This window comes from Artibeus jamaicensis, unplaced genomic scaffold (genome assembly GCF_021234435.1).
Source record: "Artibeus jamaicensis isolate MK-2021 breed Jamaican fruit bat unplaced genomic scaffold, CSHL_Jam_final contig_426, whole genome shotgun sequence".
Taxonomy (NCBI): Eukaryota; Metazoa; Chordata; class Mammalia; order Chiroptera; family Phyllostomidae; genus Artibeus; species Artibeus jamaicensis.
Window position 1 is genome coordinate 4,213,187 of NW_026521826.1, and position 19,244 is coordinate 4,232,430.

Genomic DNA, 19,244 nt, shown 5'->3' on the forward strand with positions numbered 1-19,244 from the left:
CTTGTGTGCTTTTGTGTTTGCTTGCATATTTGTTATTTGTTTAATCTTAGTAGAACTCCCTCCAGCACTAAAGCAACTTGATACAGCCCCTGGGAGGGGGCCCCTGAGGATGGCAGAGTGCAGATGTGGTGTAGTGCCTCGGGTCTCGGGTCCAAAGTTAGAGATAACATTGAACTTGTTATAACATTAAAACTTGGGAGACAAATTCATTTGTGGGTGCATCTCTCTTTTATTTAAAAAAAAAGATTTTATTGATTTTTAGAAAGGGGAAGGGAGGGAGAAAGAGAAACATCCATATGTGGTTGTTTCTGGAAACCCTGTAGTGGGGACCTGGCCCACAGCCCAGGCATGTACCCTGAATGGGAAATGAACCAGCGACCCTTTGGTTCACAGGCCAGTCCTCAGTCCACTGAGCCACACCAACCAGGGCTTAGTCAGGTTTTCTTTAAAGGTGTCTGTAGAATGGTTGAAACTTTGACTGTCGTGTTCTTGGTTCCAGAGTGAGGTTTTTTTTTTCTTTCTCTTTTTTGGAATGCTTATTTCTTAAAACTTTGCAGAAGATTGTAGGAATAATAAGTTACCATCACAGAAAAAAAAAGATGCTCATTGATATAATTTTCTGGAGAAATATGGCAAGTAGGTTTTATGTTTATAGAACATAGTCATTTAATTAAGTGATGCAGTATTTCATTATGCAGACATGGATGCTTCAGCTCATTTAGGCAGTTTGGGGACAGTCCTTGTTCAGGTATTATTGTCTATTATTATTATTATTCAGTCAATGTAACTTTTCCACAAACATATCTCTCTTTAAAAAATAATTTTGAATGAGTGTTCTTTTATAATGACCAGTGTCAAGCAGTGCAAACTTCTGAATGAAACTTTGTTCTGAAGAAACTACTTACGCAAGAGTTGTGCCTGAAGTATTCACGGTATTGCTGCTGAGTCAGATGAACAGATGGCAGTGAGACTTTTCACAGTACATAGTATTTCATCCTCCTGCATTCTCTGTGTACAAGAGTTCAATTGGAGTGGGCATTTCATTTCCTTTGGCAGTAATGAGCTGCATTCACTTACTTGCAAAAAGCATGTTTTTTTTAAATGAAGTTACCTGTAATATCAATATATCACTTAGATTTTATTCATTTTATCTTTTTTGAATGGCATCATCTACATTTATTATATAAAATCTTGCCACAGTCATATCTTAGTACTCATTGGTTTTAGAACTCGTCAAACTCTGTACTCATAGAATCTTGACAAGAAAACAGTGTTTCAGAACTGGGTGCTTGCTCGGAACTCATTGCACTTGCTAGAACTTGTTTGGAGTCTGGTGCTGCCCCACGAGAGAAAATGCTTCACCCCTCGTTGCTTGCTCCAGACTGGTTGGTTTCAGCACTGGTCACAAGTTCCAGAATGAATTAATGAGTACCGAGGTACCACTGTATTCTGAACTCAGTTTACTCAGGATACAGATCCAGTTAAAATTTATCTTTAATACTGTGAAAAATCATTCCTGATAGAATAAAAAAACACTTATAAAGGTATTCGGAAATCTGCCTAGGAAAATGAATATTTTAAAGCTCTTGAAACCAGTGTGCTAAATGTCAATAGTAATTAGCTTTACATCTAAATAGATGGGCCAGTGATCCGAGTAGCGGTAGGTTCAAGAGTCTAGAAGTGCTTGAAATAAGTCAACTCTCTTTAAAAATATTTTGTAGCTCAGATTCCTAAATAATTTAGATTTGTCTTTTGCTAATTACTGCGTATTGGAGAGCTCTTAAGTCTACTTAATAGGGATGCTGATGTTCTCCTAGCCTTTACTTCTTTTTGCTCTCCCTCTTAAAGGGGCCTGAGGACAGGACTGGTTGCACCATGGCCTCCCTCTGGCTGTGGTCACGTGCTCTTCTGTGTCTGGCGTGCACCTCCTCTGCACTGGTCTGCTCTCAGTTGGGGTCCTTTGCTGTCCGAGTGTGGTCCTGAGGCGGGAGCATCAGCATCTCCAAGGAGCTTGTTAGAAATGCAGACTCTGGGGCCCGGCCCTGGACTCTCCGAATCAGGATGTGCAGCCAGACCCCCCAGATGATTCATGTGCACACTTACCCTCGGGAAGTAGGGATCAAGGAAACTTTGGAAAGCAAGGTGCTTCAACTGCCCCTTCTGTGCGCTCCAGCAGCATCTGGTATTTTTCTCCCTTCTAACACTTGTCACAGTGGAGCTACTTGCCCAGGTCCTTGTCTGTCTTTCCCTGAAGGGAGGGATCATATCTGAGCTCCAAATGTATGTCTAGTGCCCGGCAAAGTCCCTGCTACATAGTAGGTGCTTCATATATCTTTGTGAATTGTACCAGTTTCACAGGAGGAAAGATTGAGGATTACAGGTCTTCCCTTCCCTCTTAAAAAAAGTCAGAATACTTTATTTCTTGAGTGATTAGAATCTTCAAGTATTTTAAAAGCATAAATACCTGTATCCTAACAAAAATGTTTGTACTGATTTCAAAGATAGAAATTGGCACTAAAAACTTAATAGTTTTTTTTTTAAGTTTTTTTCCAGTGGGGAATTAACTATGTTAAATTCCCCACTGGAACTGGCCCAGGAGTTCCAGTTTTGTTGTCAGTTCCTCTTGGCTGGGATAGGGAACACTCTTTAAAAAGTAGCCTCCAGCAGGAAATGTGTGAATGGCATACCACAGACATGCCCCTGTTGTTTAAAATAATTCTGGCTGAGGTTTGCCTCTCAGATGCAGCTTCCAGAATTTTAAATAAGAAAAGAGAATATTTATTTATAGCTCTAAAGTTTCAATGACTAAACTGCCTTCTGGAAAGAAAGTGGCAGTATTTTGAGCTGAATTAATAGATTCATTTATTTCTTGAACCTTATTGATTACTGTATGCACACTTTCAAAATGAACAAAACCCTGTCCACACCTTAAGGTGCCGATCATTGGGGCAGTGAACCTTCCCAGAAGACCCAGTAAGTGTGTATAAAAGTGGCCTGCGCACCTTTAGGACAGTGCAGGTGCTTGCCAGAGGGATTCAAAAGAGGAGTCAGACATTGCCACCTGGTGAGTCAGACGAAGGTGGCATTGGAGTGACCTTGAAGGATATAGGCTTTTATGGGATGCAGGCAGGGGAAAGTGGAAATATGTTAGTGGATGGAGCAACTGGAATAATTATAGACAGAAGGAGATGAAAAGTGGGGGCTGAGTTTGGCCGTGGCTGAAGTGTTTGAGAAGATGCAAGTGTGAAGCAGCAGGAAAGATGGGTCAGAGCACAGGGTACAGGGCTTCAATGTCATGTTCGAGGCTGTGGGGTGAAGAATGTTGTGCAGAGGAGGGTTGGAGAGGAGTGTTGGGAAGATGAAGGATGACAGCCGTGGCGGGTGCAGGGTGAAGGTGGAGTAGAGCCCTGTCAGAGTAGACACTGAAAAACCACCTGGTTGTGAAGTTCCTGGCCAGAGGGGCGGGGCCCTAGGCAACCCTGTGGACCTTCCTTAAGATACTAAGGAAGAAGATTCAGTGGAACTCTGCAAGTACGGGGAGGTAAGGAATGAAGGAAGAGGGAGCTGAAGTTTGAGGGACTGGAAGAGTTCTGGGGCCGTTAGCAGAAAGAGAGAAGTGAAGAACAGGGCAAGATACTGTGCCATACATTTGGATATCTTTCTTTCCTTCCAATAGGATATCTAATGGGAGAATTAATTAATATGGCCCCAGAGGCCTGAGAGAGATGAGTCTGGGCCTGAAGGCAGTCAGACCACTGGCTTGTAGCACTGCGATAGAAAATAGTACTGTTTCAGTTAGTGATGGGCCATATGCTGTGGCTGGGATGTTGGGCAAGGTAGGAGAGAGGGGGGTGATGCAAACGCGTAGTTTTCACCATTGTGCAAGGCTGATTTACACAGACACAGGCGAAGAGGCTGAATGTTGTGGTGGCACATTGTGGTTAGCAGTGTCTAGATGCATTACCTTCATTAGGACAAAATTTCTGGCTTCTGAGGTGGGTCATAATGACAACCTGGGTTTTTAAAATGAATCAAATGAAGCAAACACTTAATGGTATTGGGAGCACATACTGGGAGGCTTCGACTTCCAGGACAGCGGTTTTTACCTGGTGGATTTTGATGATTTCAGAATGCCCGTGTTTTCTCCTTCCTTCTTTTCTCTCCCCCTCTTTTCTCCCTCTTGCCTTCTTTTGCTACTAAACTTCTTTAGATAGTGTTTCTACATCTCCTGCTCTACTTCCTCATCGACTCACTGACCACCCCTGTCCTGCACAGCTCTGCCCAACCATGGTGCTGACGCTGTTTCCTCAAAGATCATCAATTAATTTTGAGTTGGCAAACATCATGGCCTTTTCAAAGTGTAGATTCCCTTTGATGGCAAGAAAGATGGAATCTCCATCTATCTGTTCATTCATCTTTCCATCCATTGAACTAATCGTTTTTGGTGCTAATAACAGTATTCCTCAATAGCAATGGAGGAATTCCTATGGCCAGTCCCTATGTGTGCATTATCTTATATCCTTGCAGCAGCTCTGGGTTAGGTACTGTGGTCACCCACGGTTAACAGATAAGGAACCTAAACATCACAGAGATTAGGCAAGTTCCACACGACCACCCAGGTAGTAAGTGGCAAAGACTGGTTTTGAACCAGTTGGATTCAACTCTAAAGACCAGAATCCAAACCACTACACTCTACTAGCAGTTATGTTTCTGTCATACGTATGTGCTGTATGCATCTGGGGGATGCAAAAGCAGATGGGACACAGCCTTGCATTTGCAGTCTAGGGTGAGAACCAGAAGCATAAGCAGAAGACACTAGTTCTTTGATAAGCGCTGGGTACTCTGAGGGCCCAGGAAGGGGACACCCACCCAAGGAAAGGGACTGTCGCTGAGGAGCTGTCTTGTGAGCCAAGCAAGCCCTGAAGAACAAGCAGAAGTTGGCCAGTTGGGTGTGACACAGTGAGGAGTTTTTAGAAGATGGAGAAACAGCCAGGGTGGAGGAACATGGTATGAGCAGGGCACAGCCTTGTGGCTGAAGCAGGATGAGATAAGCTGAAGCAGTCCTCTCCGGGGTCCACCTCCTGGGTCTGTGGCTGTAAGGCCCTGCATAACGTCTCTTGTGTCTTTCTCTCCTGTGCATTCCTGTGCTGGGCACTCATCGCCTTACACCTGGGCAGTCCCAACAGCCTTCACGCTCTACATCTTCCCATCGTCCTGTGTCACTACAGCCAACTAAGCTTATAGTGCCCTTTGATCATCCCACTCTCTCAATTAAAGGATGGCTCTCCACTGGTCAAACCATTTAGTCCACATTCAAGATCTGCACATTGGACATCATCCTGCTTCCTGCTGCATCTCTCATGACACATCTTCCTGTTTGCCTGGGAGCAAACAAGAACTCTTGTCTGCTCTCTCAGTGCATTGTGCTTCCACATCTCTCACCTCCTCATTTTGGTAGTTTTATAATCTTCTTCCCCATTTCTCAGTCTACTTGTCAAAAATCTTATGCATCTTGACCAGTCCAGCCTTAATCCCCACTTCATTCTCTAAGTTGCTATCACCGTCACAGAGTACCCTGGCCTGCCTCACCTTCTGTCATTGTTTATCACCCATAAGGCAGCAGCTGGGCTCCTGTTCCTCCCATCCATTCCCGTAGCCCCCACTTTGCAAGTCGGCAGTGCAGGGAATGCCTGGGTTTCAGAGGGGCCTAAAACCCTCCTTGTTGCCCTTGCTGTAGTGGAATTATTCCAAAGGTGTCTTCTCTGAGCTCTTTCTCTGTGTCCCTTCAGGCAGTTTTTTCCCTGAGCCAAAAATCCAGTGTTTCCTGTCTCTCCTGAGGAAGCAAAGATTACCCTGTAAAACCTCCCAGGGTCTGTGGGCAGAGCCAGAATTCCCCTGCGAGGGGTGTATTGAAGGTTTGGTCATCCTAACTGGGCTGTGTGAGCCAGACCTCTCCTGCCCAGGCAATTCTTAAGCCTGCAAATTGCTTGTCAGCAAAAGTAATTTGACTAACAGACATTTCCAAGTTGGAAATGTAGGCTATACTAATGCAGTCCAACTAAAATATACATGTAAACTATAAACATAAGTCTTCAGTGAAAGATGGGACCCTGCTGGGGCTGGCAGCTGGTCTCCCAGGTCCCAGTAGTTGGTGTACACAGCCAGTGACTCTGAAAGTGTTGTGTTAACTACAGATGAACTAACTCCTCTGAGAACTCGGTTTCTCACGGGGAGTTTCGGATGACCATGGGAGCCGTGCTTTGTGTGCAGAGGGCTTCCTGCTGGAACAGGGCTCATTAACCAGTCCCAGTTTCACCTTGTTCTTGAAAACTAGAATGTAAGTCATAACTAAGTGCATCATTTAAGAACCACCAGAAAGCAAGTCACGGAATTCCATGTCTTGTTGTTCAGGTACCAGCCTGAGGAAAATGCAAGAGTGGTTGAGGAAGCTTCCATGAGCAGCCACCGAATGGCCACAGGTTGGAAATCAGGTTCTGGGAGGAGAGCCAAAAGTGACTGGTATTATTTGCCTGGAGAACTTTGATCACTGGCATTTGTTAATATATATGTATTATTGCATGTGAGGGCCAGCATTCAGTGGGGGCACTGTGCCTTTTCAAGTCCTTGAAGATGTAGAATTATAAGAAGTAGACATGAGAATCGATCTCTTATTTTATGTTGAAGATAATGACTCCCAGAGAAAGGAAACAACCACGGCTTTACCGCCCGTCCTTGGCTGTGTGAGGGTCAGGACATGGGGCCTGAGAACACAGAAGCGGAGAGAGGCTGATTTTTACATTGACTCTGCTAGGATTCTTTTGGGCTCAGCCTGAGAATTAAATTAACATAAGGCGGATCAATAAGAGACAAGCATACAGATTTAGTCAGTACAGGTTTTATGTGATCTGCAAGGCTTCATGAGGAATGAAGACCCAAGTAAATGGTGAAGTCGATTTCCTTTTGTGTGAGTTTGAAGGAGGCAGCAGACCCATGTGTGTAGAATTCTCTCCGTCTTGGTAACAAGAATGCTCCTTTCCTTCTCGTAGCGGGAGGATATCTTTCACACGGGAGTTTCATCTCCTGCTTTTAAGAAAAAGAGAGGAGGTCAGAGTGTTTTCCTTGTCTTTGCTGGGGTTTTTTTTTTTACTCACAACATTTAATGTATCTTTAACTCAAACTAGTCAATATGCTAGAGTGATGTATTTTGGCGTGTCATCTCCTGAACTCCTCCAGAAGTCACAGGTAAAATTTAAGTAGGGTTAAAACAATGTCTTGTCAGGCGAAGATGATCTGATATTGGAATGAGGGGAAGTAGTATCCTGCCTGGAGACGTTAGATCATACGGCCCATAACTGGGACAGGCGGAGCTCTACCTCAAATGGATGGGCTGATTTTTCAATGGCTCTTTAATTGGATGTCTCCAAATACAATCTGATGTTTCCTTCACATGCGGTATATGATAAATTGTTCTGGTGAGCATATAGTTTGATAGTTGCCATTGTTAAAATAGCTTATCCCATTTCTAGTCAGGTATGTTTTAAAATAAGCAGCAAAGAAGGTACCATTCCCCTATTTTATCTGAACCCTTAGATTTTATCTGATGCCACAGTGGAATGAATTAGAGCATCTCTGTGTTTCTGATACACTCCATGATTCCATGGTTTGGGCTTTCTCATTCAGGGGGCATTGCCACTTTGAGTTTTTATTTTTTCAAGGACCGAGTGAATGTGATTGCGCTAACCATAGTGAGAGTAAACAGAGCATTATGACGGCAAAGTGGCTGTCAGCACTGGGGCACAGTTTTCAGGATAAACAGTTCCTGCACTGTTTCTCCCGTGTGGTGGCCAAGAGAAGAGCCTGAGTGAACCCTGAAGGTCAGCCTGGACCACTGCACTGGTCTTCGGTGACCTGCCAGCTGGGTCATTCCAGGACACAGCCTGTGCCTGCCCCAGAGGGCAGTTCCTCCTCAGTGCGGGGAGTGCTCTGAGCCGTGCCTGGCATGAGTTTTAATCGAGGGTCAGCTGTGGCAGCTGGACCACTAACATCATCAGCTTCTTTCAACCTTTTGAAATGAGGGGTTCTGCCAGGTTCTTTGCTCTGACAAGTGGTTGCATAGATGTAACACTTCAGAACGTGGACATTCCCGAGTATTCACAGGCTCCGGCGTGCATGGAAGGCCCCCTGGGGGTGGAGGACCCAGGGGCTTTCTCCTGCCAAACCTATGTGAAGTCTTTCACAATATTTGGAGAAATATTTTAAATATCTTTTAACTTGTTTCTACTCCAATGTTGTAGGAGTAGCAGCCCAACACAGACCTAGAGTATTTTCATGTTAGCTAAAGAAAATCAACTCCAGTTAGCTTAAGCAAGAGATGTTTATTAGGATGGTGCTGGTTTATCTTAGCTAATCAAAGGGAAAAATGAACAACCAAGATTTTCCTACAGAGGCAATCTTGTCTGTTCCTAGAATGTCATCCTAGGAATCCACGGTTCTTTCTGGGGTGTAGCCATTGGTATAACTCAGCACTGTCTTCCCCACTTCTCTGTCTGTCTGTCTGTCTGCCTCTCTCTCTTTCTCTCACCCCTCTCATTCTCAAGTCTCGCTTTTCTCATCTCTCTCTCCCCCCTTCTACCCTCCCTCCCTCCTTTTTCAGAGTTCAGATTCCTAGGACAGTATTCACCTGTCTTGGGTCAAGAGTTATTCTTGGAGTAGGCAGATAAGGTCAGGCTCACATGGCATGACTGTGGCCCTTGGGGACCCATCTTGGTATTTCAGGAGCTGTGCCCAGAAAAGGGAGTCTCCTTGTGACCTCAGCATCCCACTAACAGCTGCCGCCTGTGGGGGTTCTCCACGGTGTGCTCCCGCTCAGTGAAAACCAGGGAGTCAAAGACGCATACTTTTATCCCTCTGAAGCAGACTGTTTCTGCTACCACAACAGAGGTGTATAAACTTATCCAGCTTAAAGTTTAAGTTGTCAACTCATGCTTCCCCGCACAGGGTGACTCATCCAGGAGGAACTCAGCTCCCAAAGAGGTGCAGAACATCCCGATGGTTGACTTGTAGCAAAAAAAGACTTGCTTTTGTGTGTAACCATTTTATATCCTTTGCGAAATGCTCAGGCAGTTGTGAATCCAATGGAGCTGACTACACATGAGGACATGGGACAGTTGCATGGCCTGTACACTCTGGTGTCCATACTTCCTTAGGAAGCCTGGTCCTACCCAGAAGTTGCCTGGGGCGGCATTTGGCAGGGCTGCAGCAATAAGCCAGGGCTCCACACTGCCCTTCTGCCATAGAGTGCTCACTGTCCACCAGACGCTTAACTCCCTTAGAGCTGTTCCCAGAGGAGGGGCCCCCTTGAGGATAGAGACCGTTCTTATTTATTTACTTATTCATTTTTTAGAGAGGGAAAGGGAAGGAGAAAAGAGGAGAGAAACCTCAGCTTGTGGTTGCCTCTCGCATGCCCCAAACTGAGGACCTGGCCTGCAACCCAGGCATGTGCCCTGACTGGGAAGTGAACCGGCAATCCTTTGGTTCATGGGCCCACACTCAATCGACGGAGTTACACCAACCAGGGCATGAAACTGGTCTCCTTTTGAGAAAGCCACCCTCTAGGTTCTTATGTTCTGTGGGATGGTGAATGTGGTACAGGGCCAGGGCCCCAGGAAGCTGGAGTCCCCCTGATGGGCGCCATCTGCAGGGACTCTAAGTGGTAGACAAAAGAGCCCAAGATGATGAAAGTAAGACCAACTATATATTTGAAAATTTGAGATGTTTCAATAAAGCAGTGAAGCCTGCAAAAGAAGGGGTGCAGTGACAGTTCACCATACATGGTTAGGAGGTCTGACCTTTTGTTAAGGACAATGCCTGCTCCAGAGAAAGGCCTGACTCCAGCCTCCCCCGCAGCTCCAGGAGTAGCCTGTGCTCAGTGTTTCCTGCTGAGGAACAGGACCATCTCTGGTTGCCTAAGGTGCTGAGAACACCAAAAGCTGAGATATTACAAGGGAAAATCAAGATGCCCATGTCTTTCAAGGGGCGTATTTTGCTATTGATAGCCCAGGGGTCTGTTCAGTGGGTCCATCTGGCAACCCCAGTACCTAGGGTGCTTCCACCATCTCTCACCTGCCATCTGCAAGGAAAATCCTGGGTCTACAGACTCCTGAACATCTAGGCCAAGAAAGGAAGGTCCAGTTTCCTCTCCAGCCTTCCCTTGTCCACGTCCACACTCTCACTGTCCTGTCCCTGGAGGGCCCCACCCCATGTACTGGGTGATGGACACCACAGAGTAACTTCACTTTTCAGGCCAGATCTTGTCCTTTCCTCTGCCGTGTTTCTCACAATCTTCAGTAGATGTGTCAATGTCAGAACGCAGAAGGGATGCACCCATACGCTGGAAAAAGTGGGTTTTCTCCTTCACTCACCTTCACAACGGCCGATAACCACTAAAATACAGGGAGGGGCAAAAGTAGGTTTACAGTGGTTCCTATGGAAAATACAAGAATCAGTAAATAATTGTACAAGAGTAAACTCTGTTTTGTGTACTCACAACTGTAAACCTCCTTTTGCCCCACCCTGTGTACCATGAATAAAGCAAGGGTATCACACTTCTTTGAAGAACTAATCAATCTCCGGTTGCCAAAGGGCGTTATCGCTACTCTTCCTGGGTAAAAAAAAGTACTCGGTGCCTCTCACAAGAGCTTTCACCAGAGCTTCCTGTTCAGTTTGGGGATGTTCATTGAGCAGCTGTTCTGTGTACACACCTCTGCACCAACTAAAGCTATTGGGAAAGTCAGTTCACACAAAACATAAACTTTAGTATCACACAAAAGTGCAGGGAAGATGGAGTCTCAGAATGAAGAACAGTCTTCTAGTCAAAAAATGAAAACACAGCCCCCAAACCCTGCCTTTCTTATAGTACTTATCTCCTCTGCTGCCACCCCTGGCCGGTGAGAACCTGCCTGGCACTGTCCCCAGAGTGGCGTTTGGGAACTTTGCCTCTGAGTCAGTTCTGCGGTTTTACTGATAAGGAACATGAGTCACAGACAGGCTGCTGGCTGGCCAGCTCCCTAACCTACTAGCAGAGGCTGGTCTTCACCTTATCTCTTACAGGAAAATTTGGACCCGGAGTTTTCCTGGTTTCCTCGCCCTTAGAACATCTTATCTTTAGTTGTTTCCATTTCATTCACTCTTGGCTTCAGCCGCCTTTTCTGTGAATTGTCTAGTCCTCTCCTTTTAAAGGAAAACAGTCTTCCACTGAAATAGAGAACAAGGGGATAGTGACCAGAGGGGAGAAGGAAGGGAAGTTAAGGGGAAAAAGGGGGAGGGATTTGGAGGAACAAATAGGAAGGACACAGGGACGAGAACTAAGGGGGGGGGGAGGAAATGGGAGGGAGGTGGGGAGCAAGGGGCAGGGGAGGCTGGGATGGGAAAAATAGACAAAAAACTGTACTTGAAAAATAACTAAATAAAATTTAAAAAAAAAATAAAAATAAAAAAAAATAAAGGAAAACAGTCTTCCCTGCAATGTTGAGAGAGGTTGTTATGGTAAATAACCTAAAACTCATAAGCAACAACTGAAGAGTAGCCAGCCCACAACCACTTTCCTAAAATACACTGTGACTTCTAAAATAAGCAGGAGCGAACAACAGTTTAGAGCCCCTCTATTGATGTCCCGTACACAAAATTCTGGAGATTTGGAGCTAGCAGCCTGTTGGCTTTCTGGCTGTCTGCACGGATGCAGGGTTGGGTGACGGACGGCAGCGGCGTACTGGCTTTGGTTACAGCCTCGGGTTCTGGTCTCTGGCTGCACGTTAGAACTGCCAGGGCCTGCCCTGGCCAGGTAGCTCGGTTGGTTAGAGTGTCGTCCCGATATACCAAGGTTGTGGGTTCAATATCTTGGTCAGGGCCCGTACAAGAAGCAACCAATGAATGCATAAATAAGTGGAACAACAAATCAGTGTTTCTCTCTCTTCCTCTTTCCCTTCATCTCTCTCTCTAAAAAAATCAGTAAATTGAAATGAAAAACAAACATCCCCCCACCAGGGCCTATTCCAGATCAATTAAATCAGAATCTCTTGGCCTGGGGTCTAGACATGAGTTTGTTTTTTACATCAGGTGGCTCTGATGTGGGGCCAGGTGTGAGAACCCCTGGGCCAGACTCATGAACACAGGGGGAAGTGGCAGTGAGGGCCCCAGAGGAATGTGCAGGCAGAGTGCCTGGTGAGGCTGCCGTGGAATTCAGGGTCTCCTTGTAATATAGCAGTTCGCCTTTGCATATTATATTACAAAAATATTTTTACCTTCCTTTTCTTATTTGGTGTTCAAGAGAGAATATTCGAGTTTGCCTTAGCATCTCTGTGGATTTTTTTGTTATGACCCCGTTGTCAGTGAACCCCGGGTACGTGAGGAGCGTGCTAAGGAGAGGATGTCACAGCCGAGCCAACCAGCGCAGGGTCGGGGCACCGACCCCAGGGCCACTGAGACTCCACGTTTAACTTCCGACTCCTCCAAAACATCTCTGCTAACAAGCCGGCTGATGACACTGGAAGCCTTACTGATAACATAAACAGTCCAATAACACATATTTTGTACATTGTATGTGTTATATACTGTGTTCTTAGTATAAAGTAAACTGGGGCAAGGAACATGTTATTAAGAACAATTTTAAGTAAGAGAAAATACATTGAGAAGTGTTTATTGAAAAGCAGCCATGTCAGTGGACTCACAGAGTTCAAAACTCTCTGTTCAAGGGTCAACTGTATTATTGAAGAATGTGCCTTCAGGCTGTTTTAAACAGTGACTTCCTTCGTTGTTTCTTACAAGGCTGTTTTCATGTGGAACTTTGCAGGAGAACATGAGTATTAAGAAAAGGAGCTCTCATCTGAGTAATGTTGAAATGAATTAGTTTATATCAACTCAGTATAAAGTATGTGAATATTACAAGGGGAATGAAAAAATATGGGTAGTTCAGTACTTATTGCAATTCTCAGGGCACTTGGAGACTGCAGCTGCCTTTTGTCCCTTTGTGTCTGACATGCAGGTGACAGCTTGCAAGGCGCAGAACTCAGCCTGGCGTGTGCCATGGTAACTGGGTTGAGAGAATCCCAGAGCTGGCTTGGCCACCTGAAGATTCTGCATGTGTTAAGAATAATGATTAGACACCCGGACTACTACTTAGCATCATCCCCAAGGGCTTTTAGTCAGAGCATTTAAATAGGAGACACACCCATGAGAGTTTGCAGAGAAGCAAAGAGAACCCCTCCTCTCAAAAAGTGCCTGCTAATTGTTTTGGGGATTTACCATAATTAACAATAAATATTAGGTGGAACCTCCAAATCCCCCATGGGAGTCAGTACATACTGAGTCAGTCTTTGGCTGCTTGTTTTTTGGTAATTGACAAACCAGGGGCCACTGATCTCCCATAACTTCCTGTTTCCTGCTTGCAGGTCAGCACCCTCCCCTCCCCTTGCACCTGCTCAACTCTTTCCCACCCTGGAGTGGAAGTACAGAGCAAGAAAGCATTTCCACTGAGCTGGGCATACCCAAAAAAGGCAACCAGTTTGCCATTTTCAGCTGTATATCAAGAAGTTACTTTATGTTCTACATTACACTTCAGAGACTTGTGTCAATTTAAAGGGTTTCTTTCTGTATTTGTCCCCCTCCCTTGGGGAACAGACTATACAACGTAAGCCAGAATTGTTTGGGTGTCAAGAGAGGCTGACTTGTGTATGCAGGCACTGGCTGTGCTTCATGGGCAAAACATACTTTGGGTTTGGCTTTGCGTGTTTCTCTTAAATTGGAGCAAATGCAATCAGGTTCAAATGGCAGCCACAGAGCTGCAAGCCTCGAAAATGAGGCTTCCCAGCCAGGAAGGGGCAAGTGAGAAATCCCCCCTAACCCCTCTCTCGCCAGTGAAAATGTGAGGCATTTTCATGTTGTGAGACTGCATCTTTTAACATCCTCCCCTCCAACATTGACAGTAGCTTCAGATGGGGGTGAAGGGCAGCAGGAAATGGCAGTTTTCAGCATTTACCACTTCCTAGGAACAGGGACTTGAAAGAAGAGCAGCATCATGCAACATTTGGGCCCACCATTGAACTTATTTAGTGATTTCTATGATGGGGATTTCTCTGGCCAGAATATCCTGTAAAGTGTGGAGCTGTCCGTATTCTGGCGTAACTCTCCTTTTAAATGCCCACTGCAGTAGATACCTGCTAAGTATACCTCTCACACGCTACACTCCAAAGCCAGGGAGAAGGGAAATGGGAGCTTGTGGAACTTGAAGCAAATGGAAACTTTTTGCAAATTGCAATGTGCTAAAAATACAGTCACTAGCTGATCATTCTTTTGACAACCTTTAGCAAGCCATTCAGAATATTCAATATACTTGTCATGTTTTGTAGCACTTTCTGTATCATTTTAAGTCACGGGATATTTTGTTTCTTGCTTAATTGTGTGCATATTTCTTGCTTCTCAACTCTAGTCCTTCAGCTCTGGGTTGCTTTTCTCCTAGGAGAGTGCTTAATTCATAGTTATTGTTACATAATTTTTGTTCTGTGAATGTACTGCCACAAAACATGGAGGTGTTTGTTTTGCTTTGCAAATTCAGCTACTAATGAATTAATATATCTAACTGGGCAAACATAAAGCTGCCACATGGAGAATAAAAGATCAGAATCACAGAACCATAAAATTGTATAAGCAGAAAGGATCTGAGAGATTTCAGATTAACCTGTTTATTTTACAAATGAGCAATTACAGCTGATAGAGATCAAATGACTTGCCCAAAGCCCCAGAGCTAGCGGTAGGTGACTCAGCCATCCACCTTCTAATACATTGATTAGCCCATATAAACTGACATTGCTGACAGTTGTTTAACTACCTATTATAGTACATTTAAATTTCATCCATCTTTATGCCCCTGATTTTCCTTGGAACGGACATTTCATTGATTTTTAATTTCATCACCTCCAAATTTGGGGCTAATTAATTGCTTAGTTTTCTCTACTTTCTAAAAGTTCTTTGTGCCACTTTCAAGGCAACGGACCTGAACACCTGTTCTCCCATGTTGGACACAGAACAGTGCTCGGTGGGAGACTGACTGTGCAGATGGACAGTGGCCTGGCCCTGTGTTACACTAGGGCTCTGACCCCCAATTTCAGCAACCAGTCCGGGGATCCAAACAGTAACCCCTGTGGCAGTTGGCCCTACTTAGCCAGGACTCGATCAGTTGCTGACACTTGGCTAATTTTTATCTTTGTTTCCAACTTAGGAGCAGCCTGATAAAGCCCAGCATGTTCTCCAAACCAACCACAGGGGTGCTAGCTTCTAGTAGGCACCGCCTTCTGCTTTCCCTATGCCAACAACCTCCCCCCTTTTTTACTACAGAGCTTTCCCACCCTTCTGCCTATCTTTGAGTCTCTGCCAAATGCAGTTGTTGCTCGCCAACTCTCTTGCCCTAGTAAGCTCTGAGTACATAGCCCTTGCTTGTTCTCCTGTGGGTGTGCTTCAGTCCCCTGGAGGGGGAGCCACAAAGACCAGCCCTGCCGACCTCAGTGAGGGTTCTCTCTGGTGTGACAGTGTGCAGACAGCGGTACCTCTGCACCGTGGCACCTTAAAAATTCCCATTGTCTCCCCCTTATCAACAGGATATATGAAAAACTCTTGGTCGATACCCTGCTTGAACTTAACAGACCCTCTCAGTGCCCTTTTCTGCCCCGTCAACCGGGTAACCTGCCAGGAGAGGACTGGAGCAGCTCGGAGTCATCATGTCAATGTTTTCTGAATGTTCATAGAACTCCCACTTAATAATCTCTCCAGAATTTGGCAAGGAGAATAACGTTAGCTGTCATCTGTTCTTTTCTTTTCTGGGATCTATCCTTTTCTCTTATTGTGAGCATTAGAATTTTCTTACTCTCCAGTATTTCCCAGTATAGAGTTAAGGTCTGAAATCTCCCATAGGGTTCATAATTTACCAGCCAAGATGTATCTTTCTTTTGAATGTTAGTATGTAATTGACCTAATTGAAGGGGTGAAATTGCCTTGTTTTAGGAACCATGGTAGATGTCAGTTCGCTCTGCAAAGTGGCATTGCCAGGGTGCCACCTTGTTGGGGTGAGTGGGCAGGGACCTGGTCCTCCCAAGGGTCTGTCAGCCCAGCCCCACCCCCTAGGTTTTCTCATGTGACAGCTGACATCTTCTCAACATTAAGTGAAGTGTTATGCAGATGTAGTGGCAAGCCCATCATTTCTAAACATACCGAACCCAGGAGGCCCTTTAAGGAACAGAGTGTTAATGTATGTAACACTTACTTAGAACATAGCCTGGCCCGTAGTTGTCACTCAGTGTCTACTGGCCACTGCTGGCACTCCTGCAGCTACCGCTACTGTATCGGTGGGAATCCTGGAGCTGCTACTGTCTCTCCATCATGTTTGCTTCGCCCCTGACACACCTTCACACGCCCAGCACTTTCCCACCTTTGCTGTTCACCCACAGAGTTCCTTCCGCTGGAAACCTCTCTCTTCTTTCTGCCAGGCTTATTTCTCCTCATCGTTCGGTTGCTTCTTAAACATCACTTCCTCCAGGAAACCTTCCAAAACTCCAGCCTAAATTAGGGCCTCCATTTTATTATCTTATACCAGACGTCAGTAAACATCTTCTGTGAAGTGCCCATTAGTAAATGTTTTAGACTTTGCAGGCCATACAGGTGACTACGCCAGTCTGCTGGTATAATGCAAGGGTAGCAATAGACATTGCGTAAATGAGTGGGCGAACTGCATTCCAATAAAACTTTATATGCAAAAACAAGTAGTGGACCTCTGGCAGCAATTTACCAAACCCATTTTAGATTACTATGTAGTGTTTCTACACTATATGATTATGTGTTTATTTGTTTATTATCTGTCTCCCTTTGGACTGAAGCTTGTTAAACACCAGGCCTGACTGGTATGTATTTCTGCATCTACAGGACAAGCATAGTACTAGGCACATAGAAGGCACTCAATAAACATTTATTGAATGAGTGAATAAATGAATGAATGAAGTGGAAATGCAACAGGCATTGAAACTGCCTTCTGTCTTTTACCTCTATACCTAATCAGCTTGCCAAAACTTTTCCTCATCTTCTAGCTCTGAATATTTCTTTAAAATAAAGTCCTTGTAGTCTTTAGACTTTATCCCCTTCTCACCCCAAATCTAGATCTGCAGGATCTGTCTGTCTTCCCAAGCTTGGGCTACTCGGCTGGTAATTACTTTGGTTGGGCGGTTGTCGTACTAGGTGGGAATTTGCAATCTCTTCTCTGATTAAAACATAGGAGTGAAGTTTTGTGTGTGATGTTATGAGAGGTGAACTCATGCCGTGAGCCCAATGGTGTTCATATTACAGGGAGGAGCCTTGGCCGGGTCAAAACGTCATTAATGTGATTTGGGAGGAAGGGGACAGAAAAAAATAAAACAACGGCCACCGCCTAGCAACTCTACTCCAAACATTTCAAGATGTAATGATTTTTTTAATAACCAAACAAGTTTGTTTTGCTCAGCCATGCTTAAGTCTGTAGGTGTAATCCTTGTTTTTATAGGCAACTAATTTTGAAGTGACACTTAGGGACATGCTAATCCCAGTTGTTGTTTTTTTTTGCCTATGACTGCCTTGCAGTCCAGGCTGCCAACCCACAGAGGCAGGAGCTGGAGGGGAGGTGGAACCACCCACCAATGAAGTCAGCGATGATGGACTCTGCGTTTTTTTGCTCTTCTCATTTTCAGGGAGTCACTGAACTCGGGCGTTTCCCAAAGTGTCAGATGCAGAAATGTTTCCCATGACCAGGAACTTTTAAAGGCTAGTTTAGGTTATAAGCAGGTTGTCCACAGGCTTTCCTGGTAAAAACCTTTCATTTCCAGGAGGCTGAACCTGTGGCTCTTGTCCTCACGCGCCTGCTGTGTTTGAGAGGCTCCAGGACATAACTGACCAGCAAGGCAGCTGCACTGCGGCCGTGCCCAGGGGCCCAGGACCGAGGGCGGTGGGAGGAGAATAGGAAAGAGTAGGCCCTTGAATAATGGTGTTTGTTCAATGTTGTTTCATTATAATGTTGATGAGGAAAAAAATTGACTTCTGGCCAGGACCACTTTCTGTGTGGAGTTGGCACGTTCTCCCCGCGTCTGTGTGGGTTTTCTCTGAGGACTCTGGTTCGCTCCCACATCCCAGGGGTGTGCATGTGAGGCGAACCGGCGTGGCTTCAGTGTCCCTGTGTGAGTGGCCCTGCGATGGAAGGGAGACCCGTTGGGGTGGGGTCCTGCCTTGTTCCCTGAGCCACCAGGACCAGTAGGATAGTCTGTGACTCCCTGTCACCCTGAACTGGAATCGGCGTGTTAGAAAATCATTGTCTCACTTGTTTTTGTTCATCTTTCTTAAATGTACATGTAGCTCACAACTTAATGTTTAATATCAGAAGTGTTTTGGTGATTTAGAAGTGTGTTGATATTTTTGTGACCAGAAATGTGCTGTAGGAATTTAATTTTTGTTTCTATCAGCCTATGGTAAAATTGTTTTCATTATACTTTGTTTTGCTTAAAGTTGCAGTTTCCAAGCACCCACTGACAACATTAAGAGAGGACTTTCCATATACTTGTCAGGATTCAAATGCAGAAAGCAGACTCTTGTTTAAGCACAAAATGAGTAACGCAGGGTTTGTTAGTCAGTTGGGGCTGTTGTAGCAAAATACCATAGACATGTATCCCTCATGATTATGGAGGCTTGGGAAGTCCAAGGTCAAGGTGCCAGCAGATTCAGCTTCTGGTGTCTAACTCTCTTTTCGACTTTCAGACAGCAGCCTTCTCATTGTGTCCTCAAATGCCGGAGAGAGAGAGCTCTTGTCTCTTCCTCATCTTACGAAGGCCCTGATCTCTTCATGGGGCCCTATCCTCGTGACCTTATCTAAAACTATGCACCCCCCCCTTCCTCCAAAGGCCCCACCTCCAAATCTCCCTGCTTATTGAACAAGGGCAGTTTTACTTTGTTTTGGACTCTGTGAATCATGTAGCCAGTTTGGGGAAAATCCAGGACCTCTAATACCTGCATGACGGGTGTAGTCTCATGCCTGCCTGCCCTGTTCTGCCAAGGCTCAGCACCCCCCGAGAATCAGGGGAGTCTGGGGAATGTGGTCTGTGTTGGGCCCCCTCCTCACACATGGGCCTGAGACAGATGCCCTGCGAAGGGCTGGAGAGGAGGAGCCGCGGTCCTAAACAGGGAGA

At 45.3% G+C, this 19,244-nt stretch overlaps 1 protein-coding gene across 2 annotated transcripts in view; it reads left to right on the forward strand.

The window, feature by feature from the left end:
• The window catches only part of CAMK1D (calcium/calmodulin dependent protein kinase ID), a 391,400-nt gene that overhangs the window by 162,379 nt on the left and 209,777 nt on the right, over positions 1 to 19,244 (forward strand). The window lies entirely within an intron of this gene.